This window comes from Pezoporus flaviventris, unplaced genomic scaffold (genome assembly GCF_033815535.1).
Source record: "Pezoporus flaviventris isolate CSIRO_AGI_PZ_B2104156 unplaced genomic scaffold, CSIRO_AGI_Pfla_v1 ptg000015l, whole genome shotgun sequence".
Taxonomy (NCBI): Eukaryota; Metazoa; Chordata; class Aves; order Psittaciformes; family Psittacidae; genus Pezoporus; species Pezoporus flaviventris.
The window spans coordinates 4,437,203-4,449,214 of record NW_026892563.1 but is presented as its reverse complement, the minus strand read 5'-3'; positions in this window follow the sequence as shown (position 1 = coordinate 4,449,214).

Below are 12,012 nucleotides of genomic sequence, written 5' to 3'. Positions count from 1 at the left end.
ATAATTTCTCTGGTGCCCTTTGTTTCTCTTTGCTCTGTCTCCCAATTCTACTCAGTCAGTTTACAGTTTCTCCAATATTTACTCCCCAGCAATTCATTCTGACTTTGTAAGCGGAGCAAGAAGCTGAGTAAGTTCCACCCAAATGCTGAGCTGTGTATTTTGGGAGGTAGGTATGCAAGTCTCACGATAGAAAACCATTATCTTGTCTGACTGTCAGGTAATACTTAGGGTCCAATTTCTGCAGTGCAAACATTTGCATGGCTTGAAAGTAATTTATCCAAACATTTGACAACAACTGCGTGGAATTTACTACGGCTGAAAACACTCACATCAGTAAAACTAATCAGGTGAAATACTTGCAAAAAGCAGCACTCTTATCTCTCTAGGAAGACTGGGAACTTCATAATACTTGGTATTTTTCTTGAAATCTCTTTTTTTTTTCTGCAGAGTCTCAGTTTTTGCTCAAAATAAAAATCCATTTTTGGGATTTGGATATTTTTGGATATTTTTTTCAGAAAAATACTGAAAATATCCTAAAGATTAAAAAAAAAACCAAAACAACAACAACCCCCCAAAATACAATTAAAGGTATATATCTCTTTAAATCTCATCATTCTGGCTTGTAACAGCTTAGCCTAATAAGCTAGAATTACTGAAGAAAATGTATTCAACCCAAAAGCAGGCTTTTAATGATTCCCAGGCTATTTTTGCAACTCTTGACGAACCTGTTCCCTTTTTAGGAACAGCATTGTTATATACTCAGTATGGCTCCCAAATGCATTCATGTGCTTCTGGTTCTTGCAATTCTGGAAGAAGGGGTGTTCCCTTGCCTTTACTTGCTCTCTGCCTGCAGTTCCCACTACCTTTAGTGGCTTTTGTGGAATCTGTTTCTATCTCACTGGACAGTTGTTGACCTGTATAAAACTGTGTGGAGCTGAGGGTGTCCCCGGGAAGCCGTGATATAGCAAAATCAGTACCCATTTCAGGAGGGTAAAGATATGCCTGTGCCCAAGCAAATCACTGCTTTTGTGTGACAGCAGAGAGCATCTCTCTCAGCTGTGTTCCAGTACCAGTTCTCCATCCACCCTTATCACCCACATGCAGAACACCCCGGAAACAGCAAGTGATGTTGTCTTAGAGAAACACCATGCTGTCATGCTGGATTATGCAGAGCTGCAGACCAGCTGAGGAACGATGGTGCCCTCAGGTATCACCTAGTCTGACCCTCTGCTCAGGGAGGGCCAGTGAGAACAGGTTGCTCCAGGCTGTGTCCAGCTGGGGGGTTTTAATATCTCCATGGATACAGATTCCACAGCCCCTCTGGTCGACCTGTGCCAGGGATTGATCAGCCTCACAGTAAAGAAGTGTCTTATTATGTTCAGTGGAACCTCCTGTGTTTTGTTTTGCACCCATTGCCTCTTGTCCTATGCCTCTGAGAAGAGTCTGGCTCCACAATCTTTACTCCTTCTTTACTCCTCTATAGATATCATCAGGTATTTACACATACACATTTTTATATATATACACATTACCACCACCATATAGAAACACCACCAGGTATTTTTAGATACAAAGATTCCACTGAGTCTTCTCCAGGCTGAGCAGTCCCAGGTTTCTCAGACTCTCCTTGTATGTGTGCTACAATGTACACCCATTAACCATTTCATGTGCTCAGCTGCATCCCTGGAATATTCTGGTTTCTAGATGCTTGTTTATAGAACATGGGTACTTCTGTGACTAACGAATGTACCTGTGTATGTTCTGTATGCCCAAATAATTTAAAAATGCCATTCTGTTCTTGCCTCTGCGTCTACAGCAGGTACTTACAACAAGTAAACCACACTGGCAGGGTCTTACCCTATACCCAAAAACGTAACAAAAAATTACTCACATCATATTTTGTGTATTTGATGCAACCTCAGTGGCAAAGATCTGAAGCAAAAGTGAACCCCAACCCCTCCCCATTCCCTGTAAGGATTTCAGAGGGGAAGGGAAGCCTGAAAAAGGAGGGAAACCCTGTTGATATCTCATGGGAAAGAGGGGAGGAAAGCAGGCCTGAAACATGTTAGTGTGGCTGATGCTGCTTCATTAGATCTGAGAAGTGTTTCTCTTAAGAATCATCCCTTAAAGTGAAGCAAAGCTTTTGATGGCAACAGAGCCCAGGAGCCAGGGCCAGCTGGCCTGCTGGAATGTCTGGCAATGAATGGACAGGGAGAACAGCCCCAGCACTGGGCACAGCAGGACAGCCTCCCCCAAGGAAGGGGTTGATGAGGAAGCCTGGGCCGTCCCTGCCACCTGCAGGAAAACACCTGCTTGAGCTGCTGCTTCTGATCTGAGAAATGAGAGTAGAGACGAAGGCTTTCCTGTCTGTTGGAGCGAGCAGGAGTAAAGTGTGACAAGAGCCCAGAGAAGGTCCCTTCACACAGCTGGGGTGCCAGCCTAAGCCACAGCATCTAATGGTCCCAAACACCCCGGGGAGGGGTGCTCTGGAGGGGCAACATTTGCCCCACCAGATGACAGAAGAGGGTAAAAAAGCATTCCATAAACTGAGATAACTTATGTTGTCCTTTATCGAACTTGCAAATATTTTCTTCTTTATCCTCAGCTAAAGTAATGTGAATGCAATTGATTTATATCTTAGAATGAGTTGGGAGAATTTACTCCCTGAGCACAAGGATAGTTAGGTGTAATTTTCTAATGGAGGATGAGAAATGGAGGAAGTGTCTCAAATGATCCCATCTAAATATGGCCCTTTGTTCTCCCAGCCAAGCCCTGGCAAAAGGGCTAAGTGGGAAAAAAGAGGCTCCTTTAAATTGCCTGTCTGAAGCTATTGACTTGGTGTAATTTTGGCAGGTTCCTTGGGTATTACAGGACAGAACCACTCCCTGCAGTCAGGGTTGTTCCGGCAAAATCATTGTAAAACCTTTGATTATACAATCCTGTCCAGCTACTTCTGAGTGCTATTTCACTGCAGTAAGAGCTCGGGAACAAATACTTCCTATCGGTTGTGTAACGTAGGCAGAGCCCCAAAATGAAAGGTGCTTTGTAAAGGGTGGAGAGGCTCAAACCCAGAGAGAGCTCCTTGCCAGCCACGTGTGAATGTCTGCCTGCTCCAGTGGGATTAAACCTAGGTGAAGGGGAATTCCTTCTGGATGAGACTGGCTGAGCCAGGATGGAGCTAAACATGCACTTATGCCTGTGGCCACGCTATAGGGCTCTGCCATAACCTCACCACTGAAGGTGACAATTACACAAGGATATGCCATAGGTACATTCCTGCCATAGCAAAGGCAGCACAGTGATGCCTCCATGCCCTTACAACATGGTGGCCACGGCATACATGCAGGCAAGGCTGGACTGCCACCCACAAAGGGCATCCCTTGTATCATCACCCTCATCACAGTGATGATCATGTGTCATGGAGATCCATCATAGAATTATGGAATAGTTAGGGTTGGAATGGACCTAAAGATCATCTAGTTTCAACCCCTTGCCATGAGCAGGGACACCTCACACTAAACCATGCCACCCAAGGCTTTGTCCAGCCTGGCCTTGAACACCACCAGGGATGGAGCATCATCATCATGGTGATTATCATCCACTGGCAGCAGGAGTGGGGGCGGGAGGGATGGAGCCAGGGAATTTGGCACCCTGCCATTCCTGGCTAGTTCCACGTGTGTGCACACACACAGACTGCCAGGAAGCCCCTTCTCCTCCTCTCCTTTCTCCCTTAGCCTCTAACATCCCGCTTTGAGGGCCCAGCACCATGGGCCTCACTCACTTGTCACTAACAGAAAGACCCTGGGGGTTCTTCTGGGGAGTAGAAATGCGGAGAGAGGAAGAGGTCACTCCACCAAACCACAGTGAAGCAAAGAAACAGCTACACAAAGCCGGTCACGAGAACATCTCCTTGGGAAACCCAGGTCCAGTTTTCCTATTTACTACCTGTGAAAATGGGAGCACCCTTCAACCTGCTCAAGGCTCGAGTGAAGCTGTGCTCCCAGTAAAGGGGTAATGCCTGGTGCCATCAATGTGCAATCAAAGGTAGCGCCCTGCTTTACCACACTGTGTTATCACATTATGCCTTCAAGTTTGAGACCCATGTGAGACATCTGCAGAATGAGGAGGGTAGCTTATTTTCGGGGGACATTTCTTCCATTTTGCCTCACCTGCTTGGATAATACTGGAGCATGTTGGCATTTCACATTCCTACAGCCACCCTGCATATACTGCTTGCCCTTACAGGGTCCTTCTGTTTGATCATATTTCCCAGATCTCTTTCTTGTCTAATCCAAAATTACACCTGGAGGGTAAATTATTTCTTCTGCCACAAAAAAAAAAAATATTTTTTTATTAAAAAAAAGGTGGGGCTTTTTTATGTTTTGGAAAATGGAGGGGTTTGGAAGTAAGGATGGAGACAAAAGAACAGCTAGAAAACAAATGCGGGGGGGGGGGGGGGAGGCACAGAGAGCTCCACTGAAACTGGAAAACGGGGTGGTTCTCATGAAAAGTTTTAATTTTTAACAAGTATGACACTTTTATAATGACAAAATCATTAAGTAAAATGTGCTGGCCATGTGTACCCTCAATTCCCTTCTTCTCTAACTATCTGGTACCTTTCTTCCATTCCTCCTTGGAATACCAGTATATTCTTATTCTTGTTCTCCCTTTCTTAAAAAGAAATTAAGCAGAACAATATTCATAATTCTGTTAAAAAACATATATGTGTTTTTGATCCTGTTTATGCATAGTATTTTTGTAAGGCCAGCCATAAATCAATCTCTCTTGCTGCATTTCTTCTTTGCAGTGAAGTGGTAAAATGTGGAGTGCTCTGTAACTAGAAATGTAATTGTGTAGACATAAAAATCATATCCATAACCATCTTATGGATACTTATCTCAAGATGTGCCTCTGTGTTCTTCAGAACAGTAAGTGCAGCAGCTGAGACAGGGGGAGCTTCAATGTTGTGACTCATTTATTTCCAGCAGATGTAATACACTTCAGAGAAACCACAGTGGTCATAACACAAAGGACACTCTCATGCACTGGAGAAGCTTTAAAGCCATTCAAATAAAATACAAACCATATTTTTAAAGCTGTTCAGGCATTTTTCAACTTCTTATGGAAGGCACAGACACCAAAGGTTGCAGTGGTGTTATTCTGGCTGATGTCCAGTAACTCTTCTGAAAAAATAAAAAGCCCATGCTGTCAGGCTACATCTGTCATAGCAGTAAGGAAAATCAACCCAAGCTGGGCAAACGTATTTTTGTGATGCTGTGATTGTAATATTGATGCCAGGTAATTCAGTTGGGATGTTAAACACTTTTTGCATGTGGAGTAGTAGCACCTTCTTCCCTGTTGCTGCAAAAGGGTTTTATGTGATAGCAAAATATAAACAGCATAGTGTGCAGGGTAGAGTTGAACATCAGGAGTCCGGAGGTGTTTGCTAAAGGAGGACCAGCCTGTGCCAGAACAGAAGGAAAGGCCAGACCTAGAGGGAAGGTGACGGTGAGGCAGAGCAGGTGGGGAAGGAGGAGCTTGCAGAGCTTTCAATGAAGTGTTGTGTTTTGGGGTTTTTCAGCCAGTTGAGGAACTGGGTGTGATTTTTACAGGTGGGCTACAACACAGATGGAGTCTCCTTTCCCACAGAACTGTAGGGTTTATAAATTACTTCAAAGCCACAGATAAAAGATGCATGAGACATGCAAAGTGTGTCATATGTAGTATATTTCTGAAAGGTAAATGGTATACCTAGAGACAAAGGATCAGATGGATGCCAAGTAAAGGAACTCGTTCTTACAGACTGTCTGGAGGAAGGTAAGACTGTAAATCAGAGTAATAGAATCATAGAATCATAGAATAGTTAGGGTTGGAAAGGACCTTAAGATCATCAAGTTCCAACCCCCCTGCTGTGGGCAGGGACACCTCACACTAAACCATGTCACCCAAGGCTTCATCCAACCTGGCCTTGAACACCACCAGGGATGGAGCATTCACAACCTCCCTGGGCAGCCCATTCCAGTGCCTCACCACCCTCACAGTAAAGAACTTCTTCCTTATAATTAAAAAATATAAAGGACTTCATCCTTTAGGAGCACGGTGAGTGTCTTTTCATGGGTATCTGTTGAGAAATGACAGCTTTTGCTTATACAGCACTGCCTGTGTTTGTCATGAACAAAAGAGATTTTCAAAGGCTGCTGGACTCGTTTGGCGCATCACTCCTTTAAGTGTCCTACAATAACAATGCAAACTGTCCCATAGCCTGGAAAAAAAAAACCAACCTGTATTAGGTATTATTCTTCACTAGAAAGCTATACTGTAGTTTAAATTAGCAAGGTGCTTCATAACCCTTATTTAAAATGTGTTTGCACTGACATCCTGAGAAAAGAGTTTATTTAATTGCACTGTCAGTGCCGATGCTTTCAGCTAAAACCATTTGGAGCTAGACCTTTTAATTGAAAGTGACAATTTAAATTGCTGCAATAGCTGCATAAATGGTGCTTAAAGTCATTATTAATCTGATGCTACAGTTGGCTCCAGACCAGTTTATTAAAGCGAAGGAAAGGTGGAGGGAGTAGGGAAAAAGGAAATTAAGTAGTGAATCATTAATTCCTTTGGTACTCGCTGTAACAACAATAGCTGTGATGAACGTATTTGCCTGTATGGTGGAGACAACATATAATCCCATCCTGGCTTTGCATTAATGAACATCCCTTGCTCCAGAATCAGAAGCACTGATTTGAGCTTGCTTTCCCGTGGGATGGTGTTCTGGTCTCCTTCCTCACTGCCATGGCCCACAGGGTGGGCATCTGGGGTTTATCCTGCTCTTGGGGGCTCAGCAGGGCACCAGGTACACTGAGCCCAAGCAAAAGCTCTGGGATAAGGCTCCCTTCGTTGAAATTTGCAGACAACACCAAGCTGGGCAAGAGCATTGGTCTGCTGGAGGGTAGGAAGGCTCTGCAGAGGGATATGGACAGACCTTTAAGATCATGAAGTCCAACTGTGTCCTGGGTTCAGCAGTAGCAGTCATTTTTTCTCCTTCTTGGTAGCTGGTGCAGTGCAGTGTTTTGACTTTCAGCTCGGGAACAGAGCTGATAGCGATGTTTTGGTTTGGCCAAGGACTTTGTGAGCCTCATGCTCTGCCAGGGAGGAGGGGAAGCCAGGAGGAAGCAGAGACAGGACACCTGACCCAAACTGACCAAAGAGGTATTCCATACCACAGCACATCATGCCCAGGATGTAACGGGGAGTTAGCCGGAAGGGCTGGGAGACTGCAGGGTTGGAGGAGGTATCGGTCGGAGCTTGGTCGGGCTTGGGGGGCGAGTTATCAGTCAGCTGGTGCTGAGGTGTTGTATTCTGTTTCCTTGTTATTTCCTTTATCATTATTATCATTGGTGGTAGCAGTAGTGATCTGTGTTATACCTTAGTTACTAAACTGTTCTTATCTCAACCCGTGGGAGTTGCATTCTTTTTGATTCTCCTCTCTGTCCCTCTGGGAGCAGGGGGAGGGAAAGAAAGGGGGGGAAGTGAGCGAACAAATTACCTGACTGGGTTTAAACCACGACAAACCGTTACCCCAGCACTGCCAAGACCACCACTAAACCATGTCACTAAAGGGCCACATCTACATGGTTTGTGAACACTTCCAGGGATGGTGATTCTGCCACTGCCCTGGGCAGCCTGTTCAATGACTGAACACCCTCCCTGTGAAGAAAATTTTCCTAATATTCAGACTAAACCTCCCCTGGTGCAGCTTGAGGCCATTACCTCTTGTCCTATCTCTTGTTACTTGGGAGAAGAGATCACAGAATCACAGAATCCTGAGGGTTGGAAGGGACCTCAAAAGATCATCTAGTCCAACCCTCCTGCAAGAGCAGGGTAACCTAGAGTACATCACACAGGAACTTGTCCAGGCGGGCCTTGAATATCTCCAACGTAGGAGACTCCACAACCCCCCTGGGCAACCTGTTCCAGTGCTCTGTCACTCTCACAGTAAAGAAATTTTTCCTGATGTTCACATGGAACCTCCTATGCTCCAGTTTACACCCATTGCCCCTTGTCCTATCACTGGACATCACTGAAAAAAACCCAGCTCCATCATCCTGACACTCACCCTTTACATATTTGTAAACATTGATGAGGTCACCCCTCAGTCTCCTCTTCTCCAAGCTAAAGAGTCCCAGCTCCCTCAGCCTCTCCTCATAAGAGAGATGTTCCATTCCCTTAATCATCTTTGTAGCTCTACGCTGGACTCTTTCAAGCAATTAAAGATCAGCCACCTCCTCACTCCATCCTCCTTTCAGGCAGCTGTAGACAATGATAAGGTCCCCCTTGATCCTTCCCTAGTCTAAACAACTCCAGTTCCCGCAACTGTTTCTCATAAGAGTTGTGCTCCAGACCCTTCCACGGCCCCAAACAGAAATGCTCCCAGCAGTGGGAGCCTGGCAGGTCAGGAGCATCACAAGCTTCCTGAATACACAGCCAGGAGAGCTGTCCCAAGAGGTAGCAGGACTCCTACAGGTTCCTACTGTTGATCCCACAAACAGAATCACTGATTTAAGGCTTTCAAGCCTCTCAGTGCGAAGGAGCTACACACCAACAGGGCTGATAGGACTTTGGATACAAGAATTTACTAATCCTGTGGTGGGGTAGAAACACTTGCCTGCAGGGAAGCAACAAGCTTGGCCTGGCAAAGGGTGCACCGTGCAGCTCAGGGGTTGAAATGGTGTCCCCAGTACTGCAGGGGTGAGCCCAGGGGCAGTCCTGAGCATCCAAACCATACAAAACCCACCGAGATGACTAAAGGATGGGCATGGTGCCCTCAGCATTGACCCTTTTCCTCTACAGGTCCCCTTCTAGTGATCGAGACTGCTGGTTAATGTAGGCAGAGGCTTCAGGACTTAGTTGTATGTTACCTACCATTTGCACTACAGCTTGTTGCTGTATGTTGTTCCAACAAATAGTTTAGATTTAAGTAAGACCTGTGACGTACTGAACAGACATCACTTGCCAAATACTTTTACCTCTCAAGCACTGATGTATTTCAGGGGTAGGTGTATGTTCTGAGGCACATCTCTTACTTCCTCCCACCTGTATTTATTTGAACAGAGATGGTAAATCAAGTCTTCCTCCCTGAGAAGCTGGGGATGGTCCTTCAAGTACAGTATCACCACCCTGGCTTGCTGGTGTGTTTTTGCAAGGTGTATGTAGTACTGTAGAAAGTTCTGTCATATGGCAATATAGGGATATTTTAGGGTTTGTTTTTTCCTGCACCTGTGTTAGGTTTATTGTGGTACTGGTCAACTGTCCAGTGAAGTGACAGCTTTGGATACTACTGCAAAGGAACTCAGTGGGTCTGGTCAAGTGTTGGAATTGCTCCAATTGCCCATGGGGAGTTCACACGGCTCCCTGGCAGAGGCTTCCTAGCAAAAAGCATGTGTTGAAAGCTTAACAAGTAAGGAAACTAAAGTATTCTCTTAGTAGGTCCATGACAGATAGGCAAAATGGTATTAATGATACCAAAACTACATTAAGAATATAGTGTATAAGTATACTATAAAGTGTGCATTAATTTTCTTAAGTTCCAAGTACTTAGAGCTCTCTGCTTCTGCAAGTCATTTGACCTGCTGTAACATCCCAGCTCCTGTACCTGTGTGTGCTTGTTAGTTATGATTCATCCTTTCAAATGGATGCAATCCTGACATTCCTTGTTTTCCTGGGCTGTGTCAGACAAAACACATCCCACTCCCTTAAAGCTAACTTTATAGCACCATCCTTAACAAACTCCTTGATTCATGCCAACGTAAGGGAAAAAGCAGGTCCGTATGATCACCTTTTTTGCTCGTCACAAAAGTGTCTTTTCAAATGCATTTGTTTCAAAGAACTCACCTCGTCCATTGGATGCAAGCAGGAAACACTTGGTTCCTCAAAACAGACTCCAGGATGTTTGGTCAGGTCCCTCAGCCCCTGGCCAGCACATGTGCACTGGCATGGCAGAATGGCATCCCCCAGCCAGGAGGCAAGCGGGAGACAAGCACCACAACGGGAGTCACCTGAAGCTGGTGACACCCCCCCTTTGGCTCCACGGTGGAGCTAGCTGAAGTCAGCATCAATCAAGGGATAAACCACAGCAGAAAGTAAGGCGAGAAGCAGAGCAGGGGCAAGCACGAGTGGTGGATACACGGGGCTTGGGTGCTGGGGTTGTGCTTTCACACCAGCAATAACTCAGCATATGGGCTCTGCACTAGCAAGGTGTGCAATGAGCTTGATTAACAGTAGGACACATATATATGCCCTGTATCTATAACAGAGGATGCATTTGTTGCGTTTATCACAGAGGATGCATTTGTTGTGTTTATCTTTCTCTGCTCCCTTCAGGTTCTTTACTTAGTCCTAATTGCAGCAATTCTTTATTCCCACCGTTTTGCCTGCGCTTGTGCCGAGATGACCCACTAAGTCTTTGTCTTCCACAGAACAGTAACATTCTTCCAGATTTGTGGAGGTTGTGTGGGATTCCAGTAAATATTACAGAAGTTTGTATACTACAAGGGCTCTGAACCACCTGTGCTTGCAGCTTTTAACGTGCTCATTGCCTACAGAAATTAATAGCGTTCTCAATTGCCACAGGTCTGGAAAAAAACACCCCCAGCCTCATTTGATACTTTTGGTACTTTCTGAGAAGAATATATATATAAAAATAAAAAATAAATCAAAACTTGCCTTTTCTGCATCAGTGTATCAAGGAAACCAAAACAACCTACCCTCCCTTCAACCTTCTCCACCTAATGAAAGGTTTTTGGCATGCCTGCCCTTTATGCATATTAACAACTACTTCTTTGCTCTCGACCACTCCGCTGACCTGCCTATAGGTTCCAGCCAGCCACTCATTGGTCAGTTTTCTACCTGTCATAATTCTTAACATATTGTGTTTCCTATTAATGATATATTATGTGATTTTAATTACTACCTTTAATAAACCAGAGAACTGCAGCCAGCTGCTGCTTCTCCCAGTTAGTGACACAGCCTTTTGGCTTGCAAATAAGGTGCCTTTGCTGCTGTATCCCCAGCAACGGGAACATTACCGGTGTGGGCTACAGGCACCTGGGCAAGCCAAAGGGCATTCAGCAGACCCTGGCAGCGAAGCAGTAAGGTTTTCACAGCTAAGGAAATTCAAAAGGAAGTGGGAGTAGAGCAGAGGGGAGGGCGGGATTTGCTAGTCTGCTGAACCAGTAACTGCTCCTGGCTCTTCCTCACAGCAACCAGGAATGGGTGTATTTACCCTCCAGTACCCCAAATGTCTCTGGTACTCAGTATAGTTTCATGATGCTGAGGAACAAACATCAGGTAGATGGAGAAAACAAGAAAACACATCAAATCAAAAGCAGGTGCTGGCAATGTGGCCTGACAGCTTCTTACTACCAAGCGTGGCCCAGTGCCAGCCTGGCTGCGGGATGAACTAAGATGAGGAATGAAAGAGTCAGCATTTCCTGAAGGTATCTAGTGAAAGTGAACTGGATTGAATACCCTGAAGGCACCTTGGCCAGCAGACAGCCACCTCCTCCTTCCACCGCCTCCCTTCTCCAGCAGGTACCCAACCAGCAGCAGCAGCACCCAACCAACAGTGCTTCTACCACCAGGTTAGGTGGGGGCCATGGGTTGATGTCAGATCACACAGAGGCTGTGTTGAATGAACCAACATGGCTCCTGCACGTGCAGTTTAATTCAGCTAGTTCGAAGCACTCATAGAGCAGTGGAAAACCAGCCACAAGCCCACTCCACCCCCACTTCTTGCCAGTGCCAGCCCTCCAGCACGTGGAGGAGCTGGTGCAGGGCATGAGGATGGGCAGAGACCCATCCTGGCAGGAGCCGAGCCCAAGAGCAATGGCAGTACCAGCTGGGGCTCACACACCAGAAAAGGCACCAAGAAACACATTTTATTCAGTTACAAGGACAGCGGTACACCTCCTCTGACTCGAGGCCAGGTGTGGACATTTGGGGACAGCATAGCAGCTC